The sequence below is a fragment of the Apodemus sylvaticus genome, chromosome 23 (genome assembly GCF_947179515.1).
Source record: "Apodemus sylvaticus chromosome 23, mApoSyl1.1, whole genome shotgun sequence".
Taxonomy (NCBI): Eukaryota; Metazoa; Chordata; class Mammalia; order Rodentia; family Muridae; genus Apodemus; species Apodemus sylvaticus.
The window spans coordinates 29,564,428-29,585,530 of NC_067494.1; the positions used below are offsets into that span (position 1 = coordinate 29,564,428).

The 21,103-nt window shown below is 41.8% G+C and overlaps 1 pseudogene; it reads left to right on the plus strand.

The window, feature by feature from the left end:
* Positions 1–7,836: 7,836 nt before the first annotated feature.
* Positions 7,837–18,535, plus strand: LOC127673698 (cytochrome c-like; annotated as a pseudogene).
* The last annotated feature ends 2,568 nt before the right edge of the window (positions 18,536–21,103 follow it).

Consider the following 21,103-nt stretch of genomic DNA (forward strand, 5'->3'; position numbering starts at 1 on the left):
TAAATGGGGAGTCTACATTTCTTTTTAATGCATTTCAAAGAAATAATTGGTGTAGATCTATGAGTGCCTGGCAAGATGCACCTGTGTGTCATTCTTGGCAGATATGACACCAGCCATAAAAGCCTTACTGAAAATACGACTGGAAGGAAGGAAACCATGAAAGAGAAATCACTATGGCGTAGCAAAAGCAACCATGGCTAAAAATAGATGTAACCAACCAATATCTCTTAATACTTTAGAGCATGCGGCTTTATGAGTACACATGACGGCTTTGACGAAGGGAGTGTATCTAAGATTTGTACACAGTCCTACTTACTGTGCTTTCTCTCAATCCCCAAAGCCCCAGGAACTTGCATAAGGCCCTCTGGTGGATGCGAGTTGAGGTAGATGACAGTCACAGCTGTGCCTAGATGGAAGATCTGTTCTGGAGAAGGATGGAGACCAGTGGATGATTTTTGAACTTTGACAGGTTCAGATGTGTAACTGTGGAGATAACCCTAAATGCTACTATCAGTATCAGCAGAGGAATCAGAGGTGGGAAAAGGTACAGCCAGCAGACGTAGCCTACAAGCTCTTTCCTAGTGACTGCTAAGTCAGAATATATGCCCCTAATGTCAATAATTAATCTTGCCAAAGAGAGTAATATTTGGTCTTAAGAGCAGTGATGGGCCTCTGGTGAACTTTATGGAATGTGCGGGAGCTCATAATGAGATACAACCAAGTGTTTCTGCTCAGTAGCTCCTGCAGTTGCATTAGTTGTGTTTTACTGCTAGGAATTCACTTAATAAATTACAACTGTAGCATAAGAAATCAAATCATTCCTAAAAGGCCCAAGAAAGTATTCCCAAGGAGTGGCAATTTACTCCCTTCTTAGCTAGACCAGAGACTTCGTAACATAGTTCTTAAAATCTGCTTTCTTTATAGATTGTATCAGCATTCTCAGTCTGTTTTTTTCATTATCTGCATATGAATAACGTTATTTGAATTCCTAGAGACCTTTGGTTTTCAGAAGTCCTAATGCTGTCTGGACATTAGGCTGAGAATGTTCACATTGAGAAGGCTGAGCACAGCTAGGGAAGCAGTAACCATTTAATCAAATGGACTGTGGGAGAAATGAGTTGTGAATGAAATCAAAACTTCTCTGTGTCTCTGTTCTGAGTAACGTGGTTGTGACAAAAAAAGAAATGGGGTCATAATAAAAAATGGCCAGGCACGAGCAAGAGCTCAGATCTCAGTTAGCTGTTATCCTTAAGGGTGGCCATCACATGGCGCCATGATTAATTAAGGCATCTGCCAATCATGTGGGCTGGAATCATTGCTTTGAAAGGGCAGAGAGCCTGGATATTTACAGAGGGATCATCTTCTCATATTCAGAGCGCAGAGAGGCTTCCCCTGGCAGGCTGTGGCTTGTTGGCAAAATGTCTTCAATTATGGGCAAACTGCCTAGTCTCATATCATAACTAACCAATTTGTCAAGAGTGTGTATTTGGAAAGCTATGGAGACAGAAATATTTTACTTATTTCAAATGGGTGTGGAGAAAAATCTATTGTGAGCACATTCAAAATTACCAAATCTTATAAAACTTCACCTTTAGGTAAATATTTAATGAAAATGTCAATGCCTTATAAAAAGAAAAATGGCTGTGTGGACATTAATACAAATGAGATATATAGGTTTTAACATGGAATTTTTAAATGGAGAAGCTAAAATCTTTCTATCTAAACTCCACATTTAAACTAAAACATAACCACGAGTTCTATTTTATAATCTTTTTATTTTATCTTGTTCTAATTAAGGTCTCATTCTATAGATCAATTGAGCCTGAAAAGTCATAAATCCCCTGTCTCACCTTCCCATATTCTGGGATTACATACATGGGTATCACCATACCCAGCTATAGCATGATTTTTTTTTAAGTCCAAATTGACAAGAGTCTTTTTTTTTCCAAAATTATAATCTTTTTCACGTTCTGTCATGATCATGGGGTTCAAGCCTTGGTTATTGGAATTTATTTATAGATTATATAGAGATGTGTAGATTACATAAGAGAGCCTACAACATTGAAATAGCAAAAGCCAATTGGTGTGGTTAAAGCGAGACTGTAGTAAAACACACATTAGCATAACCCCATTTTTTTTCTAGCCCCCTTGCCTGTCTTTTAAGAGCAGAATTTAGGATAAGTGTCTACCAACCATTTATTAGCAGATAACCATAGTAACGCAGACTCTATCTCTCTTCTTCTGCATTGGCTATTACTCTGAGCTTTGAAAAATACCTACTTCCCCACAAAGTTAATTGTAAAGTCTCTAGCTAAAAGCTGATGGCATTTTCTACTTAGTTCCACTGTGGAGGTTCAGTGTATCCATTCGTTTTCATGATCATTTGTTTAACCCTTGTTTTCCTTACTTTATTAAAGACTTTAGGAGAGTAAGGCCTATGTCATCGACACTGCTTTTTAGCAAGTATAATCCCCAAGGGTTATTAATGACATACGGTGTATAAAATAGTAGAATAAATCTAAAATTTCACAAAATAAGGAATGTAAGATTACCTGCTATCATGCAATAGTGAGTATGTTAATACGTGAATAAGAATAAGAACATGTACTCTGGAACTACTCTGCTACAGAGTCTATCTACCCTTTTGTCGTGCAGTTTTTTCGAGATCTAATTCTTAGTGCATTTTGTATTACTGTAACAGAATAGCTGAAGCTGATAACACAGAAACAATGGGCTTGATTGGCTCACAGTTCTACAGATCTGTCAGCAAACGCTAGCATTTCCTTGGATTTGGGTGGGATTCTCCCAAGAAAGACCAAGAGGTGATGGTAGGATCTGCTCTCAGATGCAATGAATCCAGACCTGCGTGATCCAATTCACTCCCAGGAGACCTGATCCAGTCTCAGGAGACCTAACACAGTTTCTCCCAAAAGTCGTTAATCTACTGGTAGGTCTAGATCCGTTATGATCCACTCGTCTGTCAACGTAGTGCCACTGTTAGCACAGTGCCATTGAGAACCAAACTTCAGCATGAGTTCTGCTACCATGAAACCTGATAGAACATTTCTTCTTCTGGGCCTTAGCACTCTGACGCAGTGTGCCCTCTGTTCCACCAGAACAACTGTTTATATCTCCTGGGCTTTCACTTAGCCCCTCTCCTCAACTGCACACCTAACACTGCAGTGGCAGAGCAGGTCTGTGAGGACTTGCTGATCTGAAGGGTACTCTGCTCTCCAGATATTTGTGATGCTATTCCAGGAAGCCTTGCACTTTTCAAACTGAACCGGGGACCTCTTAAGTCTAGAACTTCACTTCGCACAAAGGCTACTTAGAATGAAAGATTTTTTTTCTTGTGAAGTTTACACAAGAGAAGGAAAGAAATTAAGAGGAAATTGGCAATAATGTGAGACTATCAAAGGCCAAGGGGCAAAGTCTAAAATGTAAAGCAGGTTTCTTTCTTTTGTATTTAGTCTCAGCAGTAGTCAAATGATAGTAAACAACTCTTGGTGGGAACATGGATATGAATCTAATTTACTTTCAAATATTTTTATACATGCATTCTATGAATCACAGTGCCCACCCTCAATGACTCATTTCCATTTCCTGAATGAATTTGTTTTCTTATATCATGGTGCCACACAGAAATAGCATATGGAAGTCCTAGTACTCTAGCAGCCTGGGAATCGATGTAACACTTGAACGATTTAAGATCACGCAGTGTAGAGAAGCTGAGGTCAGGGCTGAGTACTCAGTTTTCATACTTTAAGTACTTTGATTCACTTAAGTGTAGGCGAGATGTTCTGGTAGAGATCCCTGACTTAATTCTGCATTTTTAGTTTATATTATTTTTTTTTTGCCTTGGGGCACTGCTTACAGTCAGAAAGCTTGTATACTCATTTCTCTGGTCAGGAGGAAGAATCCCAGATACATAGAACACTCACAGTCCATAAAGTTTGAATATCTCTTGACTTGTTTCTCTCCAGTTTGCCCACCATTGCTTTTCTCAGATGCTGATAAATCTAACACAGCCACAATGAGATATAAAGGACTGGGAGTTGAGCCAGACACTTGGGTCCAAATACCAGCTTGGGCATTTGCTGGCTGTGTGACCGTGTCTGAGCTATCCAGCCTCTTCAATCCCTGTGTCCTCATCTGTCCCTGGCAGCGCTGGTGCTTCTTGGAAAGGCACTAATGCAGGCCCACACTCCACTGCCCAACTGCAGGAGGAAGAAGCCCAGATGCATTCTAACTGTAGGCACTGGAAAAGTCACGTGATCTGGCAAATATAAAAATTCTTAGACTAAAGCTCTGCACATGGAAACTGCTCAGTAAATGTTAGCTAGTGTTATTAGAACTCTGGGGGTGGAATATAGTATAAATACCAGTGATTATCATGTAGTTAGCACTCTGCAAATGAGAGCCAAACAATTACCCAACACGTCTCTTAAGGTGTCCCTTCCAAACACCAGCAATAATGTGTACATCAGGAACGTTCTAAGCCCGTGCATGCCTATGTATGTCTACATGGGATCAGAATTAGAAACTTGGAGGCAGCACTGATTTTTATCTTCAGATAGAGTGTTCAGGCTGCCAGACTGCAGTGAGAGATCTCGCTAAGTGCCAGCACATTACATTTCGAATAAGATGAAAAGATGAACTTCACTTGTTCTTACAGGGTGTATATAAAGACTTTGCTAAATTAGAAACATGAGCAAGGCCTGGTTTACTATTTCAGTTTATTTGAAGTGAGAACCATAATTATGATGGCTTAATAGTGCCAAATATTGTGGATATTTCTGGAGGGGGGTATTTACCTTTAAAAAGGCTATTCTGTTTCCCCAGATGACTTGGAATATATTCTACTCATGAGAAAACGGCTTAACAAGAAGGTATAACTCTTATGCAGAATGGACTCTTGTAGTGGATAGCTACCTGACTGTCTGACATTCCTTACAAGTCTCTTATGAATGAGAGACTCAAGAGTCTTAGGGTGCGTGGGCTGAATGAGAATCTAACCTACGAAGGAGAGGTTAACCAGGGCTTGAATTCAGATTTCTGTCTGTCTGTCTCTGTCTCTGTCTCTTTCTCTCCCTCCCTCCCTCTTCCCTCCCTTCGTCTATCCCTCCCTCCCTTCTTCCCTGTCCCCCTCCCTCCCTCCCTCACTCTATCCCTCCCTGTCTCCCCCTCCCTTCCTCCCTCCCTCCTTTTGCTTGTTTATTAGAACATTTTAGCAATAATCAGCCTCCTTGACACATTGTTCCTAGGTATGAACATTTCTTTCTGATCAGCTCATATTTGGATATTTCTGCTAGAAAGACGGACATTCAGCCCAGTCATATATATCTGGATAACGTGCCGCTGATTTTTCCATTGAAATGGAAATTGTATTAATTTAAAAATAGGACATTCTCACTAATTTGACTTGTCATGCTTAGAATAAGAATAGGAGTGCTGCTGTGACACTTTTGGAAAGTGACTTAGGCTGCACTAAGAAGGTGGCTGACTATGCAGAGACCTCTCCAGCCTTTAGCCAGCACCTGTTTCAAGAGTGTGAAATTTAGAATCCCTGGGCCATCTCTGATTGACCCAGAGGTCTGTCCTCTCCTCAAGCAGAAGCTCTGCTGCTTGAAGAACCTTTATATCAGTAAGCACCGGAACATTGGAGTCCCTCTGTCTTTGTCTCTGTGTCTTTGTCTGTCTGTCTCCCTGTCTCCGTCTCCATCTCTGTCTCTGTCACCCTCTCCCCCTCTCTCTCCCTCTCCATCTCTCTGGCCCATTTATATTGAAGCACCAGATTACATCATCAGAACTTGCTCTTTTCCCTGGTTTCTCTTGGGTCTTGGATAAAGTGGTCTGTGGATTCCTCCTGCATGTGATAAAGACATGTATCTAGTAGGGAAGGAAGCAGTAAGAGCCACTGTGGCACTCCGGAGAAGCAGCTGTTCCCTGATTTGCCTGCAGGGCTTGGGGGATGTTTCTGGAGGATGAGGCACAGGCGACCCTGTTGCAAGCACAGGCCCAAACAGGAGACTTACTCTGACGGCTGAAAACTGGTGTGCAGGGGCTTGAGCTCAGCTTACTTCCATAGCTCTGCACTTGTTTCTGGCTCCAACCCAGCCTCCCACATCCACCACCATATCCTCCCCCATTTCAGGTCCTCTTGATGTCTGCCTTGCCCTACTTTCTGACTCATAAACTTCTTTTGCTAGGCCGGAACCCTAGCTTCAGCCATGCATTCTTCTCATAATAAATGGGGGCAAGCAAATATTCCCTTCTGTTCTCCAAGCTTCCAAAGCTTGGATGCGTGAACTGGTGGTCCCCAGCGATAAGATGATAGTGATAACAACTACACTAGCTTCTCTGTGCACCTGCTTGTGTATCTGCGAGGCAGCCAGTAGCATCCATACCAAATGGATGCTCGAGAAACAAGACAGAATATGAATAAAGTTGCTAGCCGTGGCAAGCATGACATGGGCCGTCATGGATGCTGTCACAGGAAGGATGCTGTAACAGGTGTGAGCACTGCTCTCTTTCTCAGACCGTGCCCAGGATCCATCTCAGCAGATCCATTTACTGCTGAGAGACCTCGATCCTCCTTCAACGAGGGTTGATTTAAAAGAACAAACTATATAGTATAATCCTCAAGTACTGTGGAGGTAATTAAAACCACGTGCTGTTGGGCTTGATTCCATGTAGCAGACACAGAAATATTGTATAGAGTAGTGGCTTCAATAAGTCACAACAGAAGTTAGCATCTGGGCCTGGACTCCTGTACTATGTGCTCCTATAGCTGTCTGTCTATCTGTCGGTCTATCTATTACTATTATTATGCTCTATTGTCTATCAACTGTCATTCTCTCATCAATTCATTCATTTTCTTGAACATTTGAAAGCGACATCTATTCCATATCACGCTCTAGGAAAACACTTGGATTTATAGTGCCAGACAAATCTGACTTGGCTTCCAGGCCCAGCAAAACTGCCAGCTCAGCAGAGAGGCAGAAAACATATCAATAAGTATGCAAATTACTATGTGATCAATATGTTAAAGCCAAAATAGGTGATGAAGCAAGGTGGTAGGGGACCTACCTTAATCCGAAGGACCAAGAAAAGCTCCTTACCACCAAACTTATGAATTCAGCAGCTCTTTATCTATGCTACAGAATGCTCGCTTAATATATTTGGTCTGTTCTTTACAACAAATGTGTTCAAAATACCAAGCAGAGCCCCGGAGCTGTGTGAGAACACCAGTTACCCATCATTTGCGGTTGGCTGAGTGCAACATCACTCAGGCTGTCTTACCTGAAGGTCTTTCGGAGGCTGACAAAACTCAGACACAGGTTTCGTCAGAATTAAACCCGCAAAAGCGTGCACTCCATATTGGACCATGTTCTGTTCTTTTCTTCAGTATCTCTTGTGCTCAAGTTCCATCTGTGTCTGTAGGCTAGGGCAAGCATCCATTGCAGGAGGCCTGCTAACTTTCTCCACAAACTCACCCCCTGACTGTAAAATAAAAAGCAACAGTAGTAGAGGAGGGAAGTACCACGAGCAGCACTTTCATTATAACTTAATTAGACCGTGTGTGAATTATCTGCACTCCCGGGGCTTGTCCCCCTCCCTTGCTCAGCTCTTGTTCATTGCTTTGCTTGTCAAGACTCAATCAGAGGTTAGGAAAGAGCAGATGGGAGCATGCACTGGTCCCACTCTTTTTATTAACATGTCTTGCGGTAGGTTTTGGTGGCATAAAATATCGAAAGTAAAATGAGATTATAAGCGAAGTTTACAGATGTCACTTATTTTAATTACACCAAGTTCTGAATTGCAAAGCTAAACGAGATGGAGCTTGTGCAAGTTCTCACTGGACCAATTCTGCAGCCAAGGTGTAAGTTGGTAATATCTGTTTCCACTTTAAGGAGAATCGTTGAACAGACATGATTGTTGAAAATACATGATTCTTTCCAGTATTGAATGACAGGACTAGCTTTGGGGTAGGACACTTGCCATCTGGTGTGAAGGTCTAGATTTGGTCCCCAGAACTGCAAACAAAAGAGAAAGAGGCCGAATCAGGAAGCAGGGCACGGTGTAGGGTCCATCCAAACAACTGGCCTTAGGGAAAGACAGCTGGGAACAGTCTTCACTGAGGAGCAGTGAAAGTAATCACTGTGAACCATCTCTCCAAACTTTGGTCATATGAAGAAAGTCAGGGTCCATGCTGCCAGTTTGTTGGAGACTCCCAAGGAAAGCTGAAGTCATTTCAGCGTTGGGTGTTATTCTGTTAAGTCTTTTATTCATGTTTTCTTCATGTTGGTGTTTTTCTGTAACACTCACTAAGCCCGGACTTGCTTTTCCAGCCTGAGTCTGAGTCTGACTTGTCCTGAGTCTGACTTGGCCTTAGCTCTGACAGTGAAGCTCAGGGACATTGTTAACCCTATATGGTAGGATAACTTTTGTAAACCACCCGACACATAACTGCCCCGCTGGTGAAGGCAACTGGTGACCAGGTCTCCATGGGAATTGAGCCAGCAACGAGGCCAGCTCCGCCCAGCTGCCCTTTAAAACATTGGAATGTCTGCCCCATCTATGGAATCTACTTTTCAAAGGATGACAGGAACGGACATTGTTGATTTTAATATTGGGTGGAAAAAAATCAAATGCCCTCTGCTTCCTCCCTGTGCCAGTCTGAACCTTGAAGTGACTTCCCTAAGAATGAACAACATTTAGGTTTTAACTCTGGTCCCTGTCCAGACTTCATCGACTTGATCTTCTGTCTCCCTCAGAGGTAAGATATTCTTGGCTGGGCTCCTGCACTCGCCACCAGCCAGGAGGAATGACTGAAGTGTTTTTCATAGGCAAGCCATCCACATTCCTTGACTTCAGTATTGTTACCTGGAAAACAATAGTTTATACTTTCTACGCAGCTTAGTTATCTTTCGATTTGCTTGTTTGTCTCTGTAGTGATAGGAATCAAACCCATGCTTCTCTACATGCTAGCCAAGTACCTGACCATTAGGCTACCCCACCAGTCCACTAGGATCTTGGTATCAAGACACAGCGACTGTGCTGCTGATGTTTAGGAGAGTGTATCATGCTTACCAAAGTTAACAAAGAAATCTTATTTGGTTTCCATGATGTGTTTGTCTATAACCTGACCAAAAATTTTTTCAGGCTCATAGTTAAATATGCTACACATCATCATGGCAAAGAAACTGAAAATTGTCTCGAAAACAAGATTATTTTACTATTTCTTTTATCCTCCTAAACTCTTCACTCTTGGCGGGAATTCTGATTTTGTTTGTGTGGTTTTCCCCAAAGGTTTTCTTTTCTTATTTTTATTAACAGTCTCTGTAACTTTTATCATGCAATATATCATAGTGTGAACAGAATTATGGGTACACCTGTGTCTTTATTCACTGCATATTTACCAGGGTAGCTCTTATACATTAGTTAAAGTTTCAACTTAGTATTTTAACAGTGGATTAGAAATTTACTTCCAGTTTCAGATTTACTAAAACCACAAGTCTGTGGTTAAGGTCCTAGTTGACACTCTACAAAAACTTTGGCTTGATAATTTTGGCCTGTAAAATCTGGATTATTGGCTTCTGTGTATTAACTGATTATGAGGAAATCATGTTCATTTTATAAAAAGATATTTTCTACAAAACTAGGATTACCTAATTGCTCCAACAGTGCTGTTTTTTAAAAAAAATTGATTTGAATATTGAGTTACTGAATAATCTCTCCCTTTCCCTGATCACTAATGAGCTGTTATTAAAAAACTTTGTGAAGGTTTAAGAATGTTTCGTGTTATAAACAGTGTTAGGTTTACTTTATTTTTATTTTATTATTATTACAGTCTCCCCTCTCTTTCCCTCTCCCCCCCCACCTGTGTGTATATGTTTGTATGGTTATGTTTGTGTGGGCATAGGTGGGGTAGAGACCGGAGGTTGACATTGTGTTCCTTTCTTGATTGATCCTCACCTTATATACTGAAGTGGGGTCTCTCACTGAGACCCAGAGCTTGAGGAGTTAGTCACCTTCAGATGTTCCCCTACCTCCCTCGCCTCATGCTGTGGCAAGAGGCCTCAATGCCAGCTGACATTAATACCAATCCTCGTGCTCACATGACAGATACTTACTCCTCCTGCACGCACAGAGCCTCGCCCTGGCGGCATTTCCTATTAAAATGATTTTATACACTTGACAACCTCATTCTTTACTTTTGTTTGCTTATGTCTTTACCACCTGCTAAGCTGGTGCTGGAGAGGAGGATCTGTGTGTGTGCTCCGCCTTGGTGTGAGAGGGATTTTGTGGACCCGTTGTATAAGCAGAGGGTGACATGTCTCTCAGCTTGCTTAGAGACTTTATTCAAACCTTAATTTTTAGAGTCTCAAGCTCTAAATGAATAACATCTGAGAACTCGGTGCTAGGTATTCATGATGTCAGTTGTCATAGTGGGAGGTCAGGGGTCAAGATGTGGAGTTTCTGGGTCATCCTGGCCAGCTGGGATGTCACCTGATTCATGGCAGCCCCAGTGTCCTAGGTTACAATTGCTGAGTCATTCAGAGAATGTTCTAGAAAAGCGTTCATTGTTCATTGTATCGATGTCACTTTACAAAACCCGGCCTTTCTTTTTCAGCTGTGTGACTGGTGATTTTTAGGTTGAATTAATAGGATTCTTTATCCAAACAATTAAATTCTCTCCTAAGAGTATAGCTATCTGATTAATTAATTTATTCATTAATCAGGGGCTTCTCCAGATGTCTGTTGGGATACTGTCCTTTGAGTCCTGCTAGGATCTGTTTTCAGATCATGAGTTAATCCCTTTCACTAAGTCAACTCTGGAGTAAAAAGAGATTATTTATTAAGAGAGCCCTGTTGTGAGTTTGCTGTGAGCAAAAATCTATTTGTAATTATTTCAGGTAATCCTTCCCATTCAAATGTGTGGCATTCTCTGTCATGAATTGGGAATGTTTGGGAAGATCTTAATAGCTTCCCAGACTATCACCTCACTATGCGAGAATGTGTACATATAAAATTAAACATTGTAGCTGGAAAGCCAAGAGTCATCGTGTGATAAAATGTGATTTGTTTACTGTAGTAAAGCAAGAACATTATAGCAACAGTTTCATTATTAGACATGTCACAACTTCTTTCTGAGTCATTACTTTCCAGGACAAAACTTTCAGGGGCAGCAGGTGTGGTGGTGCATGCTTGTAATACTAGCATTTGGGAGGCAGAGGCAGGAGGATTACCAGCAGTTGGAGGCCATCCTGGTCCACACAGGGAATTCCATAGCTAAACAGTGGGGGATGGGGGTTCTGTCTTAGAACATATCATGGGGCAGCCTGCGTTTTTCTGTCTTAGGCTCCAAACCAACAGGAGCTTTGACAGTCTTCCACTGACTCTCCTTGGGAATTCTCCAAGGAGTCACTGACACCTTCTAGGGTAACTTCCTCCCCTGTACGTGACTAAGTTGCCCTGTTCTTTGGTCACTCAGATGCTACTGAGGTGGGGCCTCTTTCCTGTGGGCCACTGGTCCTAAGGCCTCCTAGGCACCATATTGCCTAACCTGGATTATACCGCATGTCTTTCCCTTCCCCCAGATGCAGTCTTACCCTTCCACTGATGTGGTAGCATCCTACTTGTAACTTGAATTTCTTTTTTAAAGCAAGAGAGAATATTTCTCTCCATAACACTATGTGTGTGTGTGTGTGTGTGTGTGTGTGTGTGTGTGTGTGTGTGAATATGTGAGGAATAGGGTGGGGGAGATATAGTATAGCAACAAACCACAGAGACCAGAGACTTTGGAAATAGAAAAGCTGTGACTGACGCATCTATCTACCCAGTCTTAAATTCCTTACAAGGATGAGGAGACTGCCTTTGATGGGCATGTGCTTGGTATTGTATTTGAGAGACTTAACCACAACCCAGTCATTTCACCCCACTCCTGGAGTCCATTCTCTGGGTCCCCTGAAGAGTTACCAATACTCTCTTCTGCACATTTGATTAGAGCACCTGTTCCTTTTCTGGTTACTGGACCTTCTGTGCTTCTCAAATCAAACTCTTTTGATTTATATACTAAAGATGTGTCCCAGCTATATCACCTGAGGGGAGAGGCCCAGAAGAGAAAAGAGATGTCTATGTGGTAGGTCAAGGAGAGAGATTCTGAATGAATCGGCTCCTAGAATGAGTGTTTATAAGGAGGAGAATGCCTAAGAAAAATCTCTGAGGACCAAGGGAATTCAGGGGAGTGGGGTGCTGTCAATCAAGAGCACAGTAAAGGAGATGTGGTCAGCAGAAGTGATCCAGTCAGGGGATGGAACCACAGACAGCCATGTGGACGGGGTGTGGTCCAATTCCAAGGGGAATTTTGTCAAAGCACTCGAAGTGTCTCTTTGATTGGGCAAGGCCGGTACATCGGTGATTTTGATAATGTTGTGGCAAGGGATGCTCAGTTGCTATGGACTGAGAAGTAAGTAAGAGGGAATTATAGGACTTCTTAAAGGCAGCCTGATTCTGAAGGGAAGATGCTTCAGGGTTAACAAAGTTCATATTTGCAGATGACGAGGGCTGGATATCTTGAAAATTTCAGACAGTTTTGCTAGGCATGAGAGTTAAAAGCATGCAGCGCAACGAGTTTCTGAAATTGTATAAATTGTTGATTGACTATCTCAGCTTTAATTACCAAAGAAGATACAAGTTTAATCTAATGTAAATACATAATTCATCAGAGTTGGAGGGGAAAGTTCAGTTTTTTAAATCTCCTTTTCTAGATGGAACCTGGTATTTTAATGAGAGAAATACACGAGGAAGCAGGAAGTACAAATCCAAACGCTTTGTTTTTTTTTTGAGGCAACTTAAGAGATTTTCCTCCTGCGTTGGGCCTAGCAGTAAGAAGAGTCTATTGTGGGCTGATTTTCAGTGTTCACTGAAGTATTGCGGTAAGGAGCCTAGTGCTGCCTGTCTTTCAGGCAAAGCTGAAGACTCCATCATATACACCAAACTGGGCTTTGGCCTTTCTTTCATCTGCTCCCTCAAAGGGCTACTTGTGTAGTACTCTCCGTCAAGACACCCCGAGCTCCCCTCAGATGGGTGCCAGTTTCCTTCCCTTGCACGTCCCTTTCCCTCTCTCCTAAAGCATATGCTTAATACGTTTATCCAGACATTTTCTTAATAAACTCAAATTGTAGTTTATTAATAAAAACGTCACTGAAGCAGCCAGACCCCAGCATGGCTCCTTCTCTGAGTGATATTCAGACCAGGAGTTCCATGCCCCGTTCAGGGTTTCCACCCTGTGCTCTCTACTACCTAGTCTTTTGAAGGCTACTGTTAGCGAGGCAGGAAGCTGTAACCAGCAGAGAACAAAGGTCCAGTCAGCAGGCACGCAGATACTCTTTGCGGCTGTGTCTTTTGCTCCGGGTTGTGGAGAGGTTCCTGTGGGTGGGACCGGTGCTGAAGCTGCTTCCTTCTGAGCGTGAATATGCCCTTCCACGATGGCCTCTAATGGCTCCCATAGTGTTCATCTTCATCCTTGTTTTGCCACTTCTCTCTGCTTTCACCTCTGCTCAGTTCTAGAGAGTTCACCGAGAGGCAGCAGGTTTGTGGATAAAGACTGGCCAGGCATCCAGGGTTTGGGATTTCTGCATCTGTTTTGCTGGTGTAGCGTTTGACCATAATAGCTATCTAAAGTATGAGATCCAGACTTTTGTATAATAATAATGATAATAATAATAATAATAATAATAATAATAATAATAATAATAATTACTATTATTATATATTTGAAGTTTCAGACAAGTTCTCTGTTCTGACTAAATAAAGACAGGTCAAAAACAGGACTGAGAAACGCCCAGGACCCATGTCATCTCTCCTTGCCGGTTCCCTCTCCCGGATCAGAGCACTCTTTGCCCCCAGTTTGCCTTTCTTTCTTTTTAATTTCAAAACCGAGGCAAAGAAACATTATCTATTCTCAGAGTGTTTCATTTTCTTCCCACCTTCCCTCTCCTCATTTAGAATCCCGTGTTTTGACAGAATTTATCATGGGTTGTCACCCTTGATGATTAAAAAAAGGCTGTAATGAGCTGAAGCTTGTCAGGGCTTGATCGCAGGTCTCTATCTTCTGTCGGGTAGTGATAGGACATCTTTGCGAGACGTGGAAGAATCAAGACGTGGGAAAACAAAGCACAGCTTCCACAGGTGAGGGCAGAGGTGAGGCGAGCCCACCCAGAAGGAGAATTCTGTAGGGAAATCAGACACTGCCAAAGCAATTCCACCCTGGACTGTGTGTGTAAACGGTGCCCTGGGCAGACAGGTTGTATGTTCCAGGTTAGAATGAGAGGTTAGCAGGTTAGAATGTTCCGGGTAAGAAGGAGATATTAACAGTACTGGTATATCTTCAAAAAGCAAACGTGAGTTTTTCTTGTAAGCAGTTGAACTAAGACTGTTCTGAGTGACAGACCATGAGAGCCCGTTGACACCATTTTTAGACTTCCATGGGTTTCATGTGGGATGTACAGCCTGACTCCGGGCAGATGAGTTTGTTTATCTACTCTTCCAAAGGAGCTTTTTACTTGCGATCTGTCTCTTATTCTGGACTGGTGTGTACAGCAGGCACGATGGCAGTCTATTCACTAAAAAATGAGAATCCAAGACTAAATAAATCACAGCAACCTTCCCATGCCTGCCATATAAACTTTCAGGTTATAAATTTCCATTATTGTGTGTATCCTAAACACCATAAATCATATATTTTCTTTTTTGGATGGGGACTGGAAAGTATTTCATTCTGATTTTAGATCATCATGTTTCTTTATGATCAGCACAATGCTTTAATTTTATTTATTTGTTTATAAGATCTTATAGAGCTTAGACCGGAACTCACTGTGTAGACCAAGCCACCCTTGACCTCTTAACTGTTAGGATTATATGCAAACATCTGGCTGAACAGCTCTCTAACTCCTGTTAACCTTGGTCATTTTAGTGGAAGATTAGTAGTTAAGCAACTTGTGACTTAGGTTTTTCATCATATAGACATCCATTTAATGTTGCTGTAGAGCCAAGACCTTTAGTAAGTCTTGAGGGTTCCCTCTTCAAACTTTCACAAATAGCTATATGCTCCTATTATTTGAAGATGACCATATTCTAGATTACAATCCTCAACTGTGGCACTGCTACCAAAAAGGCATGAAATCCGAAGGCAGTGAGCACGGGGTGGCATTCTTTCTTTCTGAGATGACTATTTCTCTTGTCTCGAGTGGGGTAAAGGGGTTAATCCTGGCTTGCTGTTGGCCAATGAATACGCTTGACGAAGCTTACTTCGGCGTGAATGTGATTATGTGTTCCAGGGCTGTCCTGAAGTAGCAGCTGCCGGAAGGAATGTGTGCTTGGGAACATTCATATTTTATGAAACCCATGTTGGTCCATTGCCTCATTCACTCGAATTAGCACTCAATTATCCTCAAGGAAGGTCTGTAGACCGAGCAGAATGGAGCGGGTGCGCCATCTCCACAGGCCCGGAGCAGCTGTCCACGCCACCCGTCATTACAGCAGCCCACTCCCCTCCCTTCACTTGTGCTCTCTTACTTTGTCAAAGACAGTATATTCTGCATTTTACAAATGTCTCAGTACAGATTGAGAACTGTGTAACAGCTTGAAAACTGGCAAAATCTCTCACCTTAAATATCATCCACTCCCATCCGAGATTGGACAGGCTAAAGATTGCAGAATCTTTTTAAAAATGCCCTCTTTTCCCCATGAGACCACATCAGTTTTGATGAAATAGTTTCAATTCTCTGAATAGACTATCTAGGCTGGAAAAGTTTATGGTTGTAGATAGGGCTGTTAATTCTTGCCTTTAAAGTTCCTTTGGGAGGGGGCTGAGGCGATGGCTCAGTGGATAAAATGGTCATCACGTAAGAATAAGGACCTGAGTTTGGGTACCCAGGTCCCATGAGAAAGCCTGGCGTAGCAGTGGCCATCTGGATTTCTAGTACTGTAGGAGTGGAGACAGGAGGATTCCTGGAGGGTGCTGGCCAACAGTCCAGCTGAAGCATGAAGGTGCAAGTTTAGTGAGAGACCTTGTCTCAAAATTAATATATGGAGGCTCTAGAGAAGACCCAGTGGGCTAAGAGTACTTGCTACTCTTGCAGAGGACCCAGGTTCAATTCCCATCACCTACACGGTGGATCACAACCATCTGTTAACTATAGTTCCAGGAGAACTAATACCCACATCTGGCGCCCACAGGTGCTAGGTACACATGTAATACGTCTACATTCATGCAGATATTCACACATATACATGACTCACACATATACATAAGTAAGTCTTATGAAAAAAATAAAAGATAGAGTGAAAGAGGAAAGCCACTGGTTCTTTGCATTCACCAGCACAGGTGAATACACAAACACACACATGTTCACACATGGGCACACATGGGTGTGCAAGTACACAGAGAGAGACATGAAAAAGTCACATTAATTTTTTTTAAAAAATTATCTATACTGTATTGTACCACATTGTAGAAAAGTCTGAAGTGCTGCTTTGGAAGCAAATCCAGCTACAAAATCTCCTTGTTCAATAGAGTAGGGGTTAGATAGCTAAAAATGGAAAGAGAAAAGAGAAATATTAAGGGCTAAAATGCAATGTGTTAGTTAGAAAGTGGGGGCCCAGTGAAAGAATAGAACTTGTGAAATGGAGATAGGTTTGAAGTAGAGTAGCTTTAACGAGGAAGGGAGGAATGCGGACATACATCTAGACTCAGCAAATCACTGTGAATTTCAAAGCTCAGTGAAAATAGAGATGACACCAAAGAGATGAGAGTTCCTTTAAAAAGGAAACCAATCGTACGCTTTGTCTTTTTTTGGAATAACATCATAACGAGCCACTGAAGTTAGCACTGGGTGATTGCAGCCAGAAATGACGTTATTTTTAAGGGTTGATGAATGAAGTGAAGTCTGCTGTTGGTAATTCATTTAATATTTTAGGGCCTTGGATGTGTTGTCTAGGGGAATGTAATATTTTTAGCGTGATAATTTTTGTGATCTTGGAGGTATCCATAGATGTTAATCTTGGTATCTATTGACAAATGGATCTTTTTTTCATTGGATTTCTCATTTTGACTTGATGTAGTTTTAGAGGCATCCATTCTCCCGAGAGGACCCTTAGTGTAAGCTGTAAGGTTAGTGTTTAAATTCGTCCTCATTAGAGCCTGACAGTAACACGTTGTGTAGAAGCTGGGGGTGGGGGCTTGAACAGGAGGTATGCTGTGTCCCACTCACCACATCTCCCAGTGCCAGGGCCTGGCCCCCTCACACTGGTTGTCTGGGAGCCTAGTCAGAGAATGTCATTCACTCAATATCACAAGACTAGATACAGATGAATCCCGGTGTCAAACTTGAGTTTTCCAATTCCTTGAGTAACACCTTTCCACTAAGTGTTCCTGTGAGTTCTGGTAGATTGATATTTAGTATATTTATGAGTGAAACACTCATTTGTTACAAGTTTCCCTCACTTGGAGGTGGAAGGTTGGTGGAGGAACTGACATCTTGGCAGGGTGCTTGTATGCATTTCTAAGTTTGGCAGTTACTAGTGTCTAGTAATTGTTGTGGATTGCATTCACTGAGGAGGATACACAAGTAGTTTTAAGGTGTGTGTGGTGTGTGCTATGTGTGTGTAATGTGTGTGGGCAGCTTTGTGTGCACTTGTTCATGTATATGTAGAGGCCAGAGGTCAGCGTGGGCATCCACTTTTATTTCTGCTCACTTTCCTTTTGAGACAGTTTCTCACCAAACCTGAATCCTGGTCCTCATGCTTGCATAGCACATGCTTTGCCTACTTAGGCATCTCCCCAGCTCAGAGTTTTGTGTCTGAATTGGCCATAGCAGTTGGCTTAAAATACTTTATTTTAAATCTAACAACTGGAGAAATTGCAAAACTACCAAAGTGAGTTGTGTCAAACTGGTTTCTTTTTTATGCAAGTGTAGTAGTTGGTGTTCCCTCCCATCCTAACCCCATCACTTCCTGATTTGTGGTGATTTGAGAATGGATGACTCCTATAGCCTGATATATTTCAACACTTAGTTTTCAGGGAGGGGAACTACTTGAGACAGTTTAGGAGGTGTGATCTTGTTGAAGTGGGTGTGGCTTTGTTGAAAGAAGTGTGTCAGGATGTCTCTCTTCGGGTCACACATGTGTGATGTTGATCAACCAGGAGTGAATTAAAAGTGGGTGATGTTGAAAAGGGCAAGAAGATTTTTGTTCAGAAGTGTGCCCAGTGCCACGCTGTGGGAAAGGGAGGCAAACATAAGACTGGATCAGATCTCCACGGTCTGTGGAAGACAAGCCAGGCTGCGGGATTCTCTTACACAGACACCAACTGGAACAAAGGCATCACCTGGGGAGAGGACGCCCTGACGGAGTATTTGGAGAATCCCAAAATTATATCCCTGGAACAAAAATGAACTTTGCTGGAACTAAAAAGAAGGGGGAAAGGGTAGACCTAATAGCTTATCTTAAAATGGCTACTAATGAGTAATTCCAATGTCATATTTATTGTAAAATAAATGTCTCATAGCTTTTCATATATAGCACAATTTAATTAATATGCCAAATTCTGATCATTAATAGCTGATCGTGTTTTTGTTGGACAGTCCTGACAAAGTCCAAATAAAACTGACTTCTTGTAAAGTGGATATAATCTTTCTAAAGTAACAGCTCCAGTTGTACCCATGATATCTCTGCTCTCTCTTTCTCAAGATAAGATTAGATTTAATTAGTAATGTTTTACTTTCCATAAAAATGGGGATGTCTCCTCAAACCCATTAAATGGCTTTACACTTAGATTTATATGACCAGGTATATGAAAATGTTTAAATACTGGGGAAATTCTATCACTGTCTCAGAAATAAGACTCACCTGTGTTTCAATTTGTGTTCACTGGCCTCTTACTGGCAGACTCACTGGCAATGGTCAAACATCAGGAAGCAACTGTCTATTCTTGACAACGCTGTTTTAATTAGAATTTCCTATGTCAAGGATGCTGCCCTTTACCACTGAAAGGCATTTACTGTGTTTTGTGTATGATATCAAATAAAGAATATTTAACACTTAAATTTTTTTTCTAAAAGCAAAAGCCAGATCCAGTATCACTTTTCTTGTTGTCTGAGGCACCAGATGTAGAACTCTCAGTTACTTCTTTCTGAGTCCCACCGTGATCCCCACGATGATGTTAATGAACTAAGATCTCCTCTGAAACTATAGGCAAGCCCCAGTTAAATGCTTTCTTTGATAAGAATAGCTGTGGTCATAATGTCTCTTCACAGCAATAGAGCATTGACTGAGACATTCTTCTTTTAAATAGTGCTTACACATCAGGACATATGGCTCGAGTCAGTGTTTAGATCAGTGAAAACTTATTCTTAGTGCTGCCTTCTAGTTCTCCTAGATAGAGTTCCAGTGATCCCGAAGAATATGACTGAAAAGGTGAGCAAAAGTGTTCTGCTGTTGTTACGGGAGCCAGAGGGACCTGTGTCCGTTCCTCCACCCACCATGCAGGCCCCAGCCAGGAGAGAGTTTCCTCCTGCTAGGTTAAATGCTGTGCATTCACAAAATCACTTTCAGGAGGTGGGTGATTTTAGTTGGCAGTTCTGGAGAGTTCTCCACACCGGGGACTGTGCCAGCAGCATTAGACAGGAGATCCAATTTCAACTCTGGGTTTCAAGTGGGGAAGCTGGCTTTGATTCATCTTTTCCTTGAAATGCCAAAGATCTTTTTCTCAGCATGGTTGGAAGAATTCTTCTGATTCACTTAATGGATGGACTTAATGAAGCTCCAGCTTCATGGCATTGGAGAGAGTGGATTGGCAAATTCACTAAATGCATAGCCCCCTATGAACACTATAGAGGCAGCATCCCAGGGAAGTCTCCTAGAATGCCCGCACTGATGTTAGTGAAATTTCTGGGTGTGCCTTGTGGACAACTAGAACATAGAGAGCAGTCTAGCTCCCTTTCTTAATGAAATTTAAAAGGAGAATAGGAAACTTAAAATACTTTCCAGTAAGAACTTCCAAAGCTCTGAGGGAGTGGCCACTGACTAGTGACCTCCTGAGGTAATGGAGACACATGAGGGGGTATTTCTACGAGCTGTCTCTGCTTTCTGTGTCATGTTCGGTACTAGGTCAATGTTGTGTTCACATTGCTGTTTTTTTAACAGCATTTTAACCTTATAAAATGTTCTGGCAGGAAAGATGGTGAAGAATCTGCCAGTAATGTGTGTGGTCTTAAAAGTATCATGCAGTTTGCTTAGAAAATAAGTATCTCTAGGCTTTCAAATAAGTGACAGAATGGACAGAAAATGAGGAAGATGAAAAGAATCTCTCCTTAAATATTTATTTTTTATTTTTATTCTTGTGTCTCTGTGTGTACAAGTGTTGTGTTCAAGTGTGGATATGTGCCTAAGCATGTGTGTGTGTGTGTGTATGTGTGTGTGTGTGTGTATGTGTGTGTGTGTGTGTGCCCACTCATGTATGTGTATTTGTATGTGAATGAATATGTGTGTGTATTTGTATGTATATATGTGTATTATATATGCGTATTTATATGCATATACATATATGTCTATGTGTATGTGAATGTATATGTGTATATATGTACATGCATGTGTACACATCTATGGATGTACATGTGTGTATGCTTGTGTACATGTGTGTTGTGTTTGTGTACATGTGTGTTGTATTTGTGTGTGTGCATGTGTGTGTGTGTATGTTGTTCCTCAGATGCCTTCCACTTTGCATTTGAGATAGGGTCTCTCAGTAGCCTAGAATTTTAGGTAAAGTTTGGGAGGTCCTCTGTCTCACCCTCTCTTCTCCCTGTCACTGGGTTACAGTCAGACACTGCAATGCTTGGCTTCCTACAAGTGTTCTGTAAATATGAACTTAGGTCTTAATCTTGTGAGGCGAGAGCTTTAGTGACTCAGCCATTTCCCCAGATCTGACTTTAACAACATTAATCCATTTTTTAAAACTCTATTGGATTTAAGGCCCACTCCATAGAGGAAATGCATGCCTGGTACTTTACACGTAAGAACCTATGAGAACCAAGAACCC